Source organism: Pipistrellus kuhlii, unplaced genomic scaffold (assembly GCF_014108245.1).
Source record: "Pipistrellus kuhlii isolate mPipKuh1 unplaced genomic scaffold, mPipKuh1.p scaffold_m20_p_31, whole genome shotgun sequence".
Lineage (NCBI taxonomy): Eukaryota > Metazoa > Chordata > Mammalia > Chiroptera > Vespertilionidae > Pipistrellus > Pipistrellus kuhlii.
The window spans coordinates 356,532-371,983 of NW_023425531.1; the positions used below are offsets into that span (position 1 = coordinate 356,532).

At 57.0% G+C, this 15,452-nt stretch overlaps 1 protein-coding gene across 1 annotated transcript in view; it reads left to right on the plus strand.

Annotated features, from left to right (window-relative positions):
- The first annotated feature begins 9,421 nt into the window (after positions 1–9,421).
- Positions 9,422–15,452, plus strand: part of LOC118731509 (acyl-coenzyme A synthetase ACSM4, mitochondrial) — a 28,794-nt gene continuing 22,763 nt past the window's right edge. Inside the window, exon 1 of the mRNA XM_045589326.1 lies at positions 9,422–9,451. The gene's annotated coding sequence lies outside the window, so the exon portion shown is untranslated. The remainder of the gene's footprint in view (positions 9,452–15,452) is intronic.

The following is a 15,452-nucleotide window of genomic DNA, read 5'->3' on the forward strand; positions in this document are numbered from 1 at the left end:
GGGCGAGTGGGGGGCAGGGGGTGGGCTCATGGGCTGCAGGGGCGCGTGGGGGACAGGGGCAGATGGGGGGGCAGAGGGAGGACAAGTTGGGGCAGAGGCAGGTGTGTGGGGGGCTGGAGCAGGAAGCAAGCCTGGGGCAGAGGAGCTGGAGGGGTGGGCACATCACTAGAGAAGCTTTTATAAAATCCATGTTCCGGTCCTCTCAATCAGAGAAAGTAGTGCAGCCCTGGGACAGTGACTTAAAAGCTCCCTGGAGATCCTAGTGGCATCCAAGGTTCAGACTCCCTCCTCTAAACACTTCCAGAGAGCCTGGAGTCAGGAGCCTGTGCGGGGCTGTGTGTGCGGGGCTGTGCGGGGGGCTGTGCGCGGGGCTGTGCGCGGGGCTGTGTGCGGGGCTGTGAGGGGCTGTGTGGGGCTGTGTGTGAGGGGCTGTGTGTGCGGGGCTGTGTGTGGGGCTGTGTGCGGGGCTGTGAGGGGCTGTGTGGGGCTGTGCGCGGGGCTGTGAGGGGCTGTGTGTGGGGCTGTGTGCGAGGCTGTGTGGGGCTGTGTGTGGGGCTGTGTGCGGGGCTGTGTGCGGGGCTGTGTGGGGCTGTGTGTGGGGCTGTGTGAGGGGCTGTGTGTGGGGCTGTGTGTGGGGCTGTGAGTGGGGCTGAGTGTGGGGCTGTGAGTGGGGCTGAGTGTGGGGCTGTGTGTGGAGCTGTGTGCGGGGCTTAGTGCGGGGCTGTGTGCGGGGCTGAGTGTGGGGCTGTGTGTGGGGCTGTGTGAGGGGCTGTGTGTGCGGGGCTGTGTGTGGGGCTGTGTGTGTGGGGCTGTGTGTGGGGCTGTGTGTGAGGCTGTGTGAGGCTGTGTGTGAGGCTGTGTGGGGCTGTGTGTGGGGCTGAGTGGGGCTGTGTGTGAGGCTGTGTGGGGGGCTGTGCGGGGCTGTGTGTGAGGCTGTGTGTGGCTTTGTGCGGGGCTGTGTGCAGGGCTGTGTGCGGGGTTTTTGGGGGGGCTGTGTGGGGGGCTGTGTATGGGGCTGTGTGTGGGGCTGTGTGAGGGGCTGTGTGGGGGGCTGTGTGAGGGGCTGTGTGGGGGGCTGTGTGTGGGGCTGTGTGAGGGGCTGTGTTGGGGGCTGTGTGTGAGGCTGTGTGTGGGGCTGTGTGTGGGGCTGTGTGAGGGGCTGTGTGGGGGGCTGTGTGTGGGGCTGTGTGTGGGGCTGTGTGTGGGGATATGTGTGAGGATGTGTGTGAGGCTGTGTGAGGGGGGCTGTGTGTGGGGCTGTGTGAGGGGCTGTGAGGGGGACTGTGTGAGGGGCTGTGTGGGGCTGTGTGCGGGGTTGTGTATTTGGCTGTGTGTGGGGCTGTGTGTGGGGCTGTGTGTGGGGCTGTGTGTGGGGATATGTGTGAGGATGTGTGTGAGGCTGTGTGAGGGGGGCTGTGTGTGGGGCTGTGTGTGGGGCTGTGTGGGGGGCTGTGTGTGGGGCTGTGTGAGGGGCTGTGTGTGGGGCTGTGTGTGGGGCTGTGTGTGGGGCTGTGTGTGGGGATATGTGTGAGGATGTGTGTGAGGCTGTGTGAGGGGGGCTGTGTGTGGGGCTGTGTGGGGAGCTGTGACAGAACAGAAAGTCAGGGAGAGCTATGCCTGTGGCTGAGGAATGGTCTCAAAGAGCTGCTCTTCGAGAGCATTTGCCTGCAGAATGCTGTGAGCGTGTTGATGGCCAGGCCTCCAGGGGGCACCACAGCATCGCTGCCGAGACGGCCCGGGAGGTGGCACATCAGTGACATGTCAGACTGTTCATCTTCCATGGGCAGCGGAGTCTCCCCGGGCCACCCCGCGCCCGGCACCTCCCGGCAGGAGCTCAGGTGTCTTTGCAGCAACTTCATCCTGGCTGCGAAGTAGACCCATTGTAGAGATGGAAATCGAGTCTTGGGGAGATTTGGTGCCTGCACAATGCCGCACAGCTGTTAGCGCAGGCCTGAGTTAAACTCGGGCTCTCTGACCCCAAAAACCTCCGACTGTCCCCACCAGGCCGATGTGAGCCCCAGCCTGCTGCAGCCACTGAGGCCAGGCTGGATCTTCTTCCTTTACTTAAGTGCTGCTCTCCGGGGGAGGGCTGGGTTCTATCAAAAGCCTTCCAGATCCGGGCGAAGTGACAGCTGTGCTGGGATTGCCAGCTTCCCACCCCCAGCAGCGCCAGAGCCCCATGGGACGGCGCAAGTCCTGCCAATCCTTGGGGCCTCTCGCCGGGAACGGGTCTGCCACTTCCAGGCAGCTGCACAGACTCGGTCTCTCCCCGCACAGCTGGCTGCTTCCGCACAGTGCTCGGTCGGCGCGTCACAGGAGACCACGAGGGACGAGTGGTGAGAGCAAAAAGTGAGCAAACTCTGGTGCTTGCTGCCACGGGGCGAGGGGTACACAGCCCACACAGTTTGTCATTCATCCGACACAGCGGCACCTCCCTCCCTGGGTTTCCCACGGTGACACAGCACCAGCTCTGTTCATGCAGGACACGTGCCCCAGGGCGTGCGTGTGTGTGCTTTGTTTGTTGCTAATGTGTATATTAAAAATTAAAAACTCTGAGTCGGTCCATGGAAAATATGCCTCCAGGTACTTTTTTGTATCAAGGATCTGCCAGGCGGTTGATAAGATGAAGAATACCTGCATTCGGCCACAGTGACCTCTTGGGAGGAAAATGCTCCTGTAAGCAAGTCAGGGGTGAAAGGGAGTCCCTCCCTTCCCACGCCCCAAGAGCCTCACCGAGGAATGTTCCCGTGGGAGCAGCACAGTGCCTGATTAGCAAACATCCGGAACTGCCATGGTCCGGGCATTGCCCACAATGCCAGAGCTAAGTAGTGAGCAGACAGGGACAGGCAGAACTTCGTCCTTTAGTGAGCTTATATCCCAGTGCACCGAGGGAAAGCAGTGCCTCCAAAAGCATTCGTTGCACCAGTGTGCACACCCCACGCCTCCCGCTCAGCACCCAGCAAGTAAGTGAGATATCTGGCCAGCCAGCACCCACCTTTGCCTCAGATTTGGGTAAGTCTGAAGCCACCTGTGTGGCAACCTAACCCACAGCATCCGGGTGCTCCCCTGCCGGTCAGTAATCCGGCTTAAGCTCTTAAACACTGGTTTTCTGTTTCTCTTCGTAGGAGACCACAGCTCCTCTCCTTTGGGCTGCACCTGGGCCCGCCCGCTGGCCTGGAGACAGAGGTAGAGTCGCTGTTTTGATCACCACACCTGCAGCTAAGGTTTCCCTCCCCCAGGGAGCCCGCAGCTAAGACTCTCCCAGGGCAGTTATCTCCGCAGGCCAGCAGCCCCGGAGCAGAGCATGTGGTTCGTGGTGACACCAGCCTGGACTCCAATTTGAATGTCCACCTGGAAAATACTGCCGCTCGTGGTCGCTCTTGGCTCCTGGGCCATCCGTTCCCAGGGGACCAAGAACGTGCAGCTGCACCCTTTACTTCACCCAGTCACCAGGAGGCCCTGGCAGAGCGACCTCAGCAAGCACGGCTTCCACCCAATGCAGACAGGTTCCAGCTCCTGCTGCTGCTCCCCGAACGCAGGGAGGTCAGTGCACCCCATCCCACCTCATGGTGTGGTGCCGTGCTGCTCAGTAGAGCACACCATTGGCCAAGTGCCAGTTAATACGGCACTAATGTCAGCAAAGCTCAACCACAAACGATGGCTGGTTAGCTGGTCACCAAATGCCGTTCCTCACAAAAGGAAACCAGGACTCAACCAAGAAAAGGCTGATGGGAAAAACTAGGCATAGAAGTTCTCCCATCGTAGACACAGATGATCCTCACAGTCATTTGGCCTAGAGGTCAATTCCTCCCAGTGATACCAATAACAATGAAGATTGAACTACAACAAAACTGACACACAGTCCACAAAGGGGAGCACCAAGAGTGTCCACCTCAGGTAACTGGGGAGTCCGACCCACTGGGCCATATAGGACACCTAGCACACAAAGGTACCCTACCAACTCAGGGAAGCAGTGAAAATGGGGAGACAAAGAAACAGATCACAAATGAAAGAAATTGAGGAAAACAAATGACTGGTTAAAGAGTTCAAAACCATGGTTATAAGGTTTTTCAAGAATTTCCTATCCTTAAGGATATGAAAAAGGACCAACTAGAAATTAAACATACACTGACTGAAATAAAAAATATTATATAGAGATCCAACAGCAAACTAGAGGAATGCAAGAATCAAGTCAAAGATTTGAAATACAGAGAAGCAAAAAACACTCAATAGGAAAAGAAAAAAGAAAAAAAATCCAAAAATTTGAAGATAGTATAAGGAGCCTCTGGGACAACTTCAAGCATATCAACGTCAGAATTATGAGGTTGCCAGAACAAGAGAGAGCACAAGATACTGAAAACCTATTTGAAGAAATAATGACAGAAAACTTCCCCCACCTGGTGAAAGAAATAGACTTACAAGTCCAGGAAGCACACAGAACCCCAAACAAAAGGAATCCAAAGACACATCAAGACACATCATAATTAAAATGTCAAGAGTAAAAGACAAAGAGAGAATATTAAAAGCAGCAAGAGAAAAACAGTCAGTTACCTACAAGGAAGCACCATACTATTGTCAACTGATTTCTCAACAGAAACTATGCAGGCCAGATGGGAGTGGCAAGAAATATTCAAAGTGATGAATAGCAAGAACCTACAACCAAGATTACTCTACCCAGCAAAGTTATCATTCAGAATTGAAGGGCAGCTAAAGAGCTTCACAGATAAGAAAAATTAAAGGAGTTCTTCACCACCAAACCAGTATTGTATAAAATGCTGAAAGGTATTCTTTAAGAAGAGGAAGAAGAAGAAAAAAGTGAAGATAAGACCTATGATCAACAAATACATATATATCAGCAAGTGAATCTAAAAATCAAGTGAGTTAGCCAAAACCGGTTTGGCTCAGTGGTAGAGCGTCCGTCTGTGGACTGAAAGGTCCCAGGTTCAATTCCGGTCAAGGGCATGTACATTGGTTGCGGGCACATCCCTGGTAGGGGGTGTGCACGAGGCAGCTGGTCGATGTTTCTCCCTCATCAATGTTTCTAGCTCTCTATCCCTCTCTCCTCCTCTCTGTAAAAAATCAATAAAACATATTAAAATAAATAAATAAATAAATAAATAAATAAATAAATAAAAATCAAGTGAGTTAAAAACCTGAGGAACAGAATAAACTGGTGAATATAATAGAATCAGGGGCAAAGAAAGGGAGTGGACTGACAATTCTCAGGGAAAGCAATGTGGGGGGAGGTAATGGCAGAAGGTGGAGTGGGGACCCTGTAGAGGGGAGCTATAGGGGTATAAAGGAGAAATAATTGTAACAATCTGAACAATAAAGATTTATTAAATTTTTTAAAAGGAAGAATTAAAATAGGACTTGGCCCCAGGCAACTATCCAACCTCTCAGGGTTTAAATTGCCTTGTTTATAAAATAACGATACTATTGTGCCGACTTGGTAGGGCTTTTGTGAGGATTACACAGAACAACAGCACCTGGGATCCGGCGATGGCCGCGGACTGTGTGCTTGTAAAGGATAGCCGTGATTACCGTGTGGACCGGCTCCCAGTGCACAGCTCTGGGACTTAACTCCAGCACCCGGACCGTGTGCTCATAAGACCCCGAGGCGTGTTCCACGCTCTCGGCCTCGGACCAAGCAGCTGGCCTACAGCTTTAAGTGCAGGTTCCAATGTGATTCCCCCGCTCCTCTTTGGAGCCTAGGCTGGGCTCTAATTATTGCAGTTCCTCTCTCACGGGGAGGGAGCAGCTGCCAAGAGGCCCAGCTAATGGTCCCAGCTGTATGTCCCTGTGCCCCTGTGTCTCCTGCGTTATAGGCCCCTGGTGCTTGTCATCCCTGCAAGGAGTCTTGGCAACTTGGTGACACCGGGTGGTGGTGATGTGTTTTCTTGCTTTCCCAGTGTAAGCAAGAGCCCTGACGGGTGCCGGGGGACCCAGTTAGAAAACAACACGCTGCTCCCTGCCAGAGGGCCAGGGCAGCCCGCACAATCCAGACCTCGGAGGTGCTCCTGAGCGACCTGATCCGAGTGACCGGCTGGGAGGCTCTGCCCCAAAAGCCGGTGACGGCACCAGAGAGAGCCCCAGAGAAGTGAGATTCGGGAGCAGGTTGTCAAGGAATTCATGGTTTTTCCCGTTCACAACAACCCGGAAAGGGAAGATTGAGGACCGCCTCACTTCCCGGGCCTGAGGCGGGGATACAAGCCTGTGATAGTGCGGCTGCTACCTGAGCTGTCTGCCCAGCAGACCGTTCCAGAATAGCCTGTCTGCCCAGCCCGATGGCTTCGTGGTCACTTCCAGTCCCTTCCCAGCCGCCACCCCTACTCTGGCTCCTGTTAACTGGCCCTTAAACCAACCCAAAGCTCGTCTCAAGAATTTTCCAGAGTATAAATAAAATAGCCAGGCTCTTGGGTGGCAGGAGTGTTAAGAGGAAAAACAAAGGCCCGTATTTTCTACCACGTGGAGAAAGCCAATTTCTGGGGGTGTAGACTCGGGGGGGGGGGGGGGGGAAGGATGCAATCAGCCCACACAGAGAAACAGCCACAGCAATGATGTTTCGGCCCCGGCTTTCCTAAGGACCAGCTTTCCCGATCCCCCTATGATTTGGCTGAGCACACATTACCGATTCAGCAAACCGGTAAGCCCCATCCCCTGCCCCCCAGCTGTATCAATTAGAACTCTGACATGTACACCAAAAGCGTCTTGGACAATCTAGTATTGGTTCCTCCAGAGTCATGTGGGCCAGAAACAGACGTGAGTATCCAACCAATCTTTCTAGTTCACCTCTGGACACCACCCAACTCTCCTGTCTCCCCGGGACATTCACCTCCTGCACGCCTCCTGCACCACCGGAGCAGCCACCCTAAACGCCTCTCGTCACAAAGTATTTCCCGCCTTCCCGCCAGGACCTGGGACCAGAGCATCATCAACCACTCACTCCTGAGCCTTCCGCGTGTCCCACCGCCCCACACACTCAGGGCGCCACCTTCTTCTCTCTGTTCCCCGCCGGAGGCGCAGCCGCCCTGGCAGGCGCCAGCCCTCCTCTGTGGCCCAGGTCCTCGTGCAGGGCCCGAGGATGGTGGAGTCCGGCGGTTTTGTGCTTCCCGGGCCTGCTTCTACGTGGAGGGGACGTGGTCCTCGTCTGGTGAAGGGTCCACGCCCGCCCGCCTCCACGGAGCTCTGCGCGGGGCACGGCACTGCTTCTCTGCCCCAGACCTCCCAGAGCTTGCTTCCATCACATCGGGCCTGGCTGAAAGGCCATTGGTGATGGTGAGATGCAGGAGAAAAATCTCCCTCCGGCCTAAATATCAGAAAAAAAGTGGGAGTTTTCTAGGCAACTGGTCTGTATTTGTCTTAGACCCTGTGCCTGGTGACATGGTTTTACATAATCGTGATCATATTGTGTCAGACTATTGCCAAGCCGCTACACTCAAACACAAGGAGGCCGACAGCACACCAAGACGTAGCGTGTCAGGATGTCCTCCCATGATGAGAAAGGAGTTCCTGGCAGGGTGAGCGGAGTGGCTCTGACAGCTCAGCAGTCACATGGACACTCTCCCAGCTGTGTTCAGTGGCATGGCCCTAATGGGCAAAAACTCAGCTACAGTGGGCGTATTTACACCACAGAAATTGGCAAATACTACATACCAAGGCTTTTTTCTCTCAGAAAGCCAGCTGTCAAACATTCACCGGCACCTCCCTGTCCTGAGTGCGGGCAGTCCTCCATTATCCCATCATCTCTTGCTCTTGTTGGGATGCGCCCTTGGATATTCTTTCATCGGCTGCTTCTTGGTTCAGAGGTAAAGCCGGTGGGAGTAAGTCTTGCCCTTTCTTAGTTGTCACCGTAATGCTTCTCAGCCCTGTATCAGGTCCAGGCTACTTACCAATTCTGTCAGCCCTGGTGGTGTGGCTACATGGCTACAGCATCGGCACACACAGGAAGGTCCCGGGGTCTATTTCCAGTCAAGGGCACATACCTGGGTTGTGGGTTTAATCCCCAGCCCTGGTTGGGCTGTGGGCAAGAGGCAACCAATCAATGTGTCTCTCTCACCTCTCTCTCTCCTTTCTCTCCCTTCTTCCCTCTCCTTCCACTTTCTCTAAAAATCAATGGGGGAAAAATATCCTCAGTTGAAGATTAACAACAACAAAAATTCTGTATACAGTTTTTTCCTAACTATTTTAATTTCACTCAGTTTCATCAAGTTTTGTAAAGACAGATTAGAAATAAATTAATAAACTATTGCTGTTACTGCTGTTGATCAAAGGCTCAAAACCACCAGCCTCCCTGTTAACCACAGAGTGAAGTGAGAACGCTCTGCCTGCACTAAGGACTTCCGTGACCTGTCTCCTCAGCTCGTCACCCGCCATCGCCAGCACAGGCCATGTCCCTCCCTGGCCAAGCGTGCTCCTGTCCTCCTCCGCCCTGTGGTCCTTCCTGAGGTACCCGCCAGCTCCCCTGTCCTCCTCCTCATGATCTTGCCCCCTCGGAGCCTTGCTGGGTCTAGGAAGCCCCACTGGCCGCAGAGAGCTGCAGGGGCGTGTGGGAGGAGGGCACAGCTGCCCGGTTGGCCTGTGCGGCTGGCCGGCGCTGCCGTCCTCCTATAAGGACCTGTGACTGCACCAGGCACCCAAAGCCTCGTCCGTGACCTCGTCACATCCGTGCGGCCCCCTCTGCTGTACAGCCAACGAGCTCAGGGCCTGGGCAGGGTGCCCGGAGGCCTTGTCTAGCCCCCCTACCCCCGGGCTGAGCCGGGCTCCCTGCCCTCAGCCCCTTCGTCTGCATCGGGCAGCCTGTGAGGTGTGCTCTCTTCAGGAGGAAGTGCCATGTCTACCACCGTCACCAGCAGGTAACCAGTAGGCATCGACCTCAAGAACCCCGACTCCTGTTGCCAAAACCTGGCACTGACAAGGCACAGACAGGCAAAGTTCATGTTCACGCCAGCCGGCGACATTGTCACCAAGTAATTCCCAGCAGGACAGCTCGGGACAGACGCTGGCTGGCACTGGGCCGGTGCGCAACGGCAGCCAGGGGCCCGGGGGTTCAGTGGCATCCACTGAGCAAGGAGGTGAGAGTTCGGGGGTGAGTCCCCCAGGCCTGGAGCTCACCAGGCGGGCGTGTGGGCCTTGCCCCAGCCCCCACGTGCGGAGGAGAATCATTTACTAACACGACTCCGCTCCGCTGCCCCAGGCGTGAGCACTGCCCGCTCCCCCATCTGCACGGCTGCGCCCGAGAAGCCGCTGTCCCTTTAACACGGGTGTCAGGGAAACACAAGCCTCCGGGGAGGGCTCCGGGCCAGGGTGCCCACAGGGGATGGGCGGAAGGAGGGTGTCTCCTGGCAGGTGCCCAGCCCCTCGCCTCGCCCACTGCCCGGCTGCCTGGTAAGGAGCGGCCGCTGCCCACTGCCCAGCCTCTGCCCACTGCCCGCCTGGTGAGGAGCGGCTGGTAAGGAGCCTGGACGGTGGGGCTGAGGAGGAGACCTTGGCGCGGTCTCGGAGGGAGGGAAGGAAGGGGAGAGGTGAGTGCGGTGCGGTGGTGAGGGGCCCTTTGACAGGGAGGGGCCGGCCTGCGGTGAGGGCGGCGGGGATGGGCAGATCTGGGATGCGGTTCCTGGGTGGCTTTGGGAATGTGTGCTCCCGCTGGGGGCTGCGGGCCACGGCTCACCCTCAGCACTGGTCGCCCGGTGTGGGAAGTAGCGCCGGGGCCCACTGTGCCGACTGCACCACCCGCTCCGGGCAATGCGCGCCGAGCACACACCCTCCCCCGGCTCCCCTGCGGGCCCCTCACCATTGACCCTGCCGACCACTCAGACTAGAGAGCACCTGCCCAACTGCCACTCCGCAGGCGCTGTGGGAGATGTTCTAGGAGACACACTGATCCAGAATTTTCTGCCAGGATCATGTCTGAGCTCAAATGATCAGGTTCAAGCCGGGCTCACATGCCTGCCACGTTAATGGTGTGGAGTGGGAGAGGTGGCACCGGAGTCTGGGCTCTGCCTTGGAGGCCTGTGCACGGTCCCCCGCGGGGAAGTGCACAGCGGACAGAGGGAAGTCACTGCAGAGCGAGCTCCGGGAACAGGCACCCCCCCGTGTGTGTGTGTGTGTGTGTGTGTCCGTGTGTGCAGGCTGTGTTTGCATAAGCAAGGCCTATTTCACACAACAGGAACTAGCAGCGAATGGATGTTCAAATCAAGTCTGCATAAAACTCTAGTGCCTTTTGTATAAAAACATTTTTCATACGGAGACCAGAAGTAAACAGGGAAATGAACAAGTGTGAGCACACAAACTGTGACACAGATGCTATGATGTTTCCTTTGCTTTAGTGCATTCAGCTTTATGACAAATGTGCTTGTTATCAGACTGCATGGTTCCGGTGGGAACCGGCTCTGCAGGACAGCACTGTGCTGGGGAGTACTGAGGAGCGGGCACCACCGCGCTCTGGCCCAGAGGCGCACACAGAGGCGTGACGGTCAGCGGGAGCGTCTACAACCAGCGAGCTGGCTTCCTTCCCACTCCATGCCTTTCTTCCTCTCTCTCCCTTTCTTTTTAATTTGTTGGGGCTGCCTCATTGCTTTCTTTGCAGTATCTAATCCCTACCTTTCTCCTGAGACCTGGCAACACGCCCTGTACATTACGGATTTTTAAATGCACACTTTGGCGTGGTTCTGGAAACTGATCTGCTTTTGCAAATACACAAATAGACACAGAATACTGCATGCGACAGCACAGAGTCGTTTTCCCACACTGAAGTTAATTCTTAGGCAGGCTTTAAAAATGTCTATGGGATGGGTAGATATGGACTACTTGCTCATTTTTACAAAGCAGCAAGCTTGCATGGCAAAGTGTGGCCATGTACATACAGAATGGTAAGCAGAGACTTTGCCACACTAAGGGCTACACGCTCATCCTACATAAGAAAAGGCTAAATGCAAATCGACCACTGGTGGCGCAGGAGCTGCCCCCTGGTGGTCAGTGTGCTCCCACGGGGGAGGCGCTGCTGAGCTGAAGCTGGGCTTGGGGCTGGCCAGTGCGGGGGGGGGGGGGGGGGGGGGGGTAGCAGGAGCTCTCCCATTTCTGCAGCAGTGCTAAGGATGTCTGACTGATGACTTGGGCTCGCTCAGGCCAGGCTGAGGGACACCCTTCTCCCACCACCACCTCATGCCCTAAGTGCATGAATTTCATGCACTGGGCCTCTAGTTTATATATTATATATAAAAGACTAATCTGCAAAGTGTCCCCTTGGGAGTTTGACCAGGAGACTGGGAGTTTGGTTGCTTGCTACGACATGTGCTGACCACCAGGCTGTGGCGTGGAAGGAAGGAAAGCTTCCACTGGCAGCAGGAAGGCCTCCATTGGCCCCATCGCCAGTCAGGCCTAGAGACCCTGCTTGTGCAGGAATTTGTGCACCGGGCCTCTGGTTTAAAATCGTTTCAGATATTTGGCGTATTAATTTAATGATTTATTTAGAAATCAAAATGTGTCCAGGAGGAATGGGAAGTAAAAGCGATAATGAAAAGCCACGTTTCCACGTGGAGGAGGTGGAGAGGGAGCCGCACCGGGCGGCCGCTGCACCCTCACGTTCTCGGACCAAGCACGTCCACGGGCCAATCTTGAGTCTTTCCACGCATCTTGCACTTGGACCAGGAGAGGCCACACGCGGAGGCCAGGCGGAACGCCTCAGGCCTGTGGTCAGTCAGGGCGAGGGCCGGACCCCGGCAACAGGGCACTCAGAGAGGCGAGCTCTGAGCGCTGGTGTCCGCCCGAGGATCCACGGAGAGCCGGCTGCTTCGGATCACCGTGCTCACTGAGTCGGGCGGCACCGGGCCCGTGCTGCTGTGCCGCACACCGCAGGGAGCGTAGGGCGGCGGTGGCATTGCTCCCTGGCACAGATACCGGTGAAATGACACCTGGGAATGTGAAGCACCTTGGCAAAGGTCACCCAGAGAGGCACGCACCAGTGCACGTACACATGTGGTGTGCGTGTGCGTGCATGTGAACGTCCGTGTTTACGAGGGAGCTGGGCCCCCTGGCAGAAGGGCGCTAACTGCCAAGCCCTCTGCGCCCACTCCTGCACTCCTGTGCGTGCCCCTCTGTGTGTCTGTGTCTGTGTGTCTGTGTGTCTGTGTCTGTGTGTCTGTGTCTGTGTCTGTGTGTCTGTGTCTGCATGTCTGTTTGTCTGTGTGTCTGTGTCTGTGCATAGGGACTGCCAGGCAGTGAATGTGTGTCTGTGTGTCTATGTATCTGTGTGTCTGTGTCTGTGTGTCTGTGTGTCTGTGTCTGTGCATAGGGACTGCCAGGCAGTGAATGTGTGTCTGTGTGTTTGTGTGTCTGTGTCTGTGTGTCTGTGTCTGTGTCTGTGTGTCTGTCTGTTTGTGTGTCTGTGTCTGTGCATAGGGACTGCCAGGCAGTGAATGTGTGTCTGTATGCCTGTGTATCTGTGTGTCTGCGTGTCTGTGTGTCTGTGTCTGCGTGTCTCTTTGTGTGTCTATGTCTGTTCATAGGGACTGCCAGGCAGTGAATGTGTGTCTGTGTGTCTGTGTGTCTGTGTGTTTGTGTCTGTGTGTCTGTGTGTCTGTGTGTCTGTGTCTGTGCATAGGGACTGCCAGGCAGTGAATGTGTGTCTGTGTGTCTGTGTATCTGTGTATCTGTGTGTCTGCATGTCTGTGTGTCTGTGTATCTGTGTCTGTGTCTGTGTGTCTGTGTCTGCATGTCTGTTTGTCTGTGTCTGTGCATAGGGACTGCCAGACAGTGAATGTGTGTCTGTGTGTCTGTGTGTCTATGTGTCTGTGTCTGCATATCTGTTTGTGTGTCTGTGTCTGTGCATAGGGACTGCCAGGCAGTGAATGTGTGTCTGCGTGTCTGTGTGTCTGTGTATCTGTGTATCTGTGTGTCTGCGTGTCTGTGTGTCTGTGTGTCTTCATGTCTGTGTGTCTGGGTGTCTGCATGTCTATGTGTCTGTGTGTCTCTGTGTGTGTTTGTCTACGTGTCTGTGTCTGTGTGTCTGTGTGTCTGTGTGTCTGTGTCTGTGTGTCTGTTTGCCTGTGTGTCTCTGTGTCTGTGTGTCTGTGTGTCTGTGTCTGTGTGTCTGTGTGTCTGTGTATCTGTGTGTCTGTGTTTCTGTGTGTCTGTGTGTCTATGTCTGCATGTCTGTGTGTCTATGTGTCTGTGTGTCTGTGTGTGTGTCTGTGTGTGTCTGTGTCTGTGTGTCTGTGCACAGGGACTGCCAGGCAGTGAATGTGTGTCTGCATGTCTGTGTGTCTGTGTGTCTGTGTGTCTGTGTGTGTGTCTGTGTGTCTGTGTCTGTGTGTCTGTGCACAGGGACTGCCAGGCAGTGAATGTGTGTCTGCGTGTCTGTGTGTCTGTGTGTCTGTGTGTCTGTGTGTCTGTGTGTGTGTCTGTGCACAGGGACTGCCAGGCAGTGAATGTGTGTTTGCCTGAACGGCCACTCCCTTCAGACACCATTCCCAGCCGCAAAGGGGGCTTGGCGCTGCGCACAGGCTCTCAGGGCTCCGCTCCTCCAGCCGCAGGCAGGCCGGGGGCGGGGGGCGCGGGGGCTGTGCCAGAGCGACCTCCCCTGCGGAAGGCGGCACCGAGGGACCGCAGAGGGTGAGCAGGCCAGACCTGCGGGGCCAGCCGTCATCATGGGGTGGATGGCCGGGCAGGCTGCTTAAGTCTCCCGGAGCCTCAGTCTCCCCGTCTGTAGAAGGGGATGACGATAGCTGGCACTCAAGGAACGCGCCGTTCCCCGCGGCCAGGGCCGGGGCCGCTGTCAGGCCTCCACCACGGCACCTCGGAGCGAGAGACCACTGTGTGTTAGCAACCGCAGTCAGGAGTTCAGACCGGCGCCCGTGCGAAGTGCCGATGCAGGTCATGGAACAGAAATGACCGCGGAATTAGGACGGAAGAGGCTGGATTCCAGTGTGCAGCCAGGGAGGTGCGGCTGGGCCATGGCCCAGGCAGGTCTGAGGCGGGGGCTGAGGTGCGGGCCCGGACTCACACGGCCGCTCCGTGGCCCAGGCCCTGGTGGCACTGATGAGAGGCCCTGAGTGGCGTAGCTCACACAGAGGCGTTTTCTACGCACTATGCGTTTTACACGCCTTATCTTATAAATCCTCAGTGACCCTGGGGGGGGGGGGGGGTAACATGCCCATTGCGCAGGTGAGAACACTGAGATGCAGGAGGGATAAGTAATTCCTCCCAAGTCCCAGCCAGAGGAGCTGGGCTGGACTGAGGGGTTTCTAACCAGCTGTCATGGAGGACTGAGGGGAGGAGGGTGGCCAGGGCAGGAGAAGGCAGATTCTGAGGCCAAATGATCTGCTGTTATAGGAGAGGCGGTCAGGCAGAGGAGTCGGAGGAGAGTAAGGCAGACGAAGGGGGCCCGATGGTCCAGGCAGCGGGTGCTGTCTGTTTGGTTGGGGAGAAGCGAGACAGGACAGGGGCGTGAAGCCCTCAGCTGAGGGACAGTTATCCTTGCCTGATGCCATGTTTTCATCGACATGAGAAAGAAAGATGGATTGGGTGCCTCTCAGACCACCCCACCACACAGCTGAGTATGTGCCCTGACCAGGAAGCTAACCAGCACCCTTTGGTGTACACGATGCAGATTCAACCACTGAGAAACCTGGTTAGGAGGGGATTTTTATGTCTTAAGGCTAATCTGGTCACAGGCAAAATGGAGAAGGGGAGCCCAGCAGTGAGGAGGCTGGCAGTGGGGGAGGTTGGCACCAGGCGGGGGTCAGGGGGCTGGCAGCAGGTGGGGGCTGGTAGGGAGGCTGGGGGGAAGCTGGCAGTGGGGGCTGGCGGGGGGGGGGCTGGCAGCAGGTGGGGGGGGCAGGCGGGGGGTGAACTGGCAGAAGGTGGGGGGGGCTGGCAGCAGGTGGGGGGGCTGGCAGCAGGTGGGAGGCAGGCAGTGGGGGGCTGGCAGCAGGTGGGGGCAGGCAGTGGGGGGCTGGCGATGGCGGGGTTGGCAGCAGGTGGGGGAGCAGGCGGTGGGGGGGCTGGCAGAAGGTGGGGGCAGGCGGTGGGGGGGGCTGGAGATGGGGCGGTTGGCAGCAGGTGGGGGAGCAGGCGGTGGGGGGGCTGGCAGAAGGTGGGGGCAGGCGGTGGGGGGGGGCTGGAGATGGGGCGGTTGGCAGCAGGTGGGGGGGCAGGCGGTGGGGGGGCTGGCAGAAGGTGGGGGCAGGCGGTGGGGGGGCTGGAGATGGGGGATTGGCAGCAGGTGGGGGGGCGGGCGGTGGGGGGGGCTGGAGATGGGGGGATTGGCAGCAGGTGGGAGGCAGGCGGTGGGGGGCTGGCAGAAGGTGGGAGGCTGGCAGTGGGGGGCAGGCGGTGGGGGGGGCTGGCAGCAGGTGGGAGGCAGGCAGTGGGGGGCTGGCAGAAGGTGGGGGCAGGCGGTGGGGGGCTGGCGATGGCGGGGTTGGCAGCAGGTGGGGGAGCAGGCGGTGGGG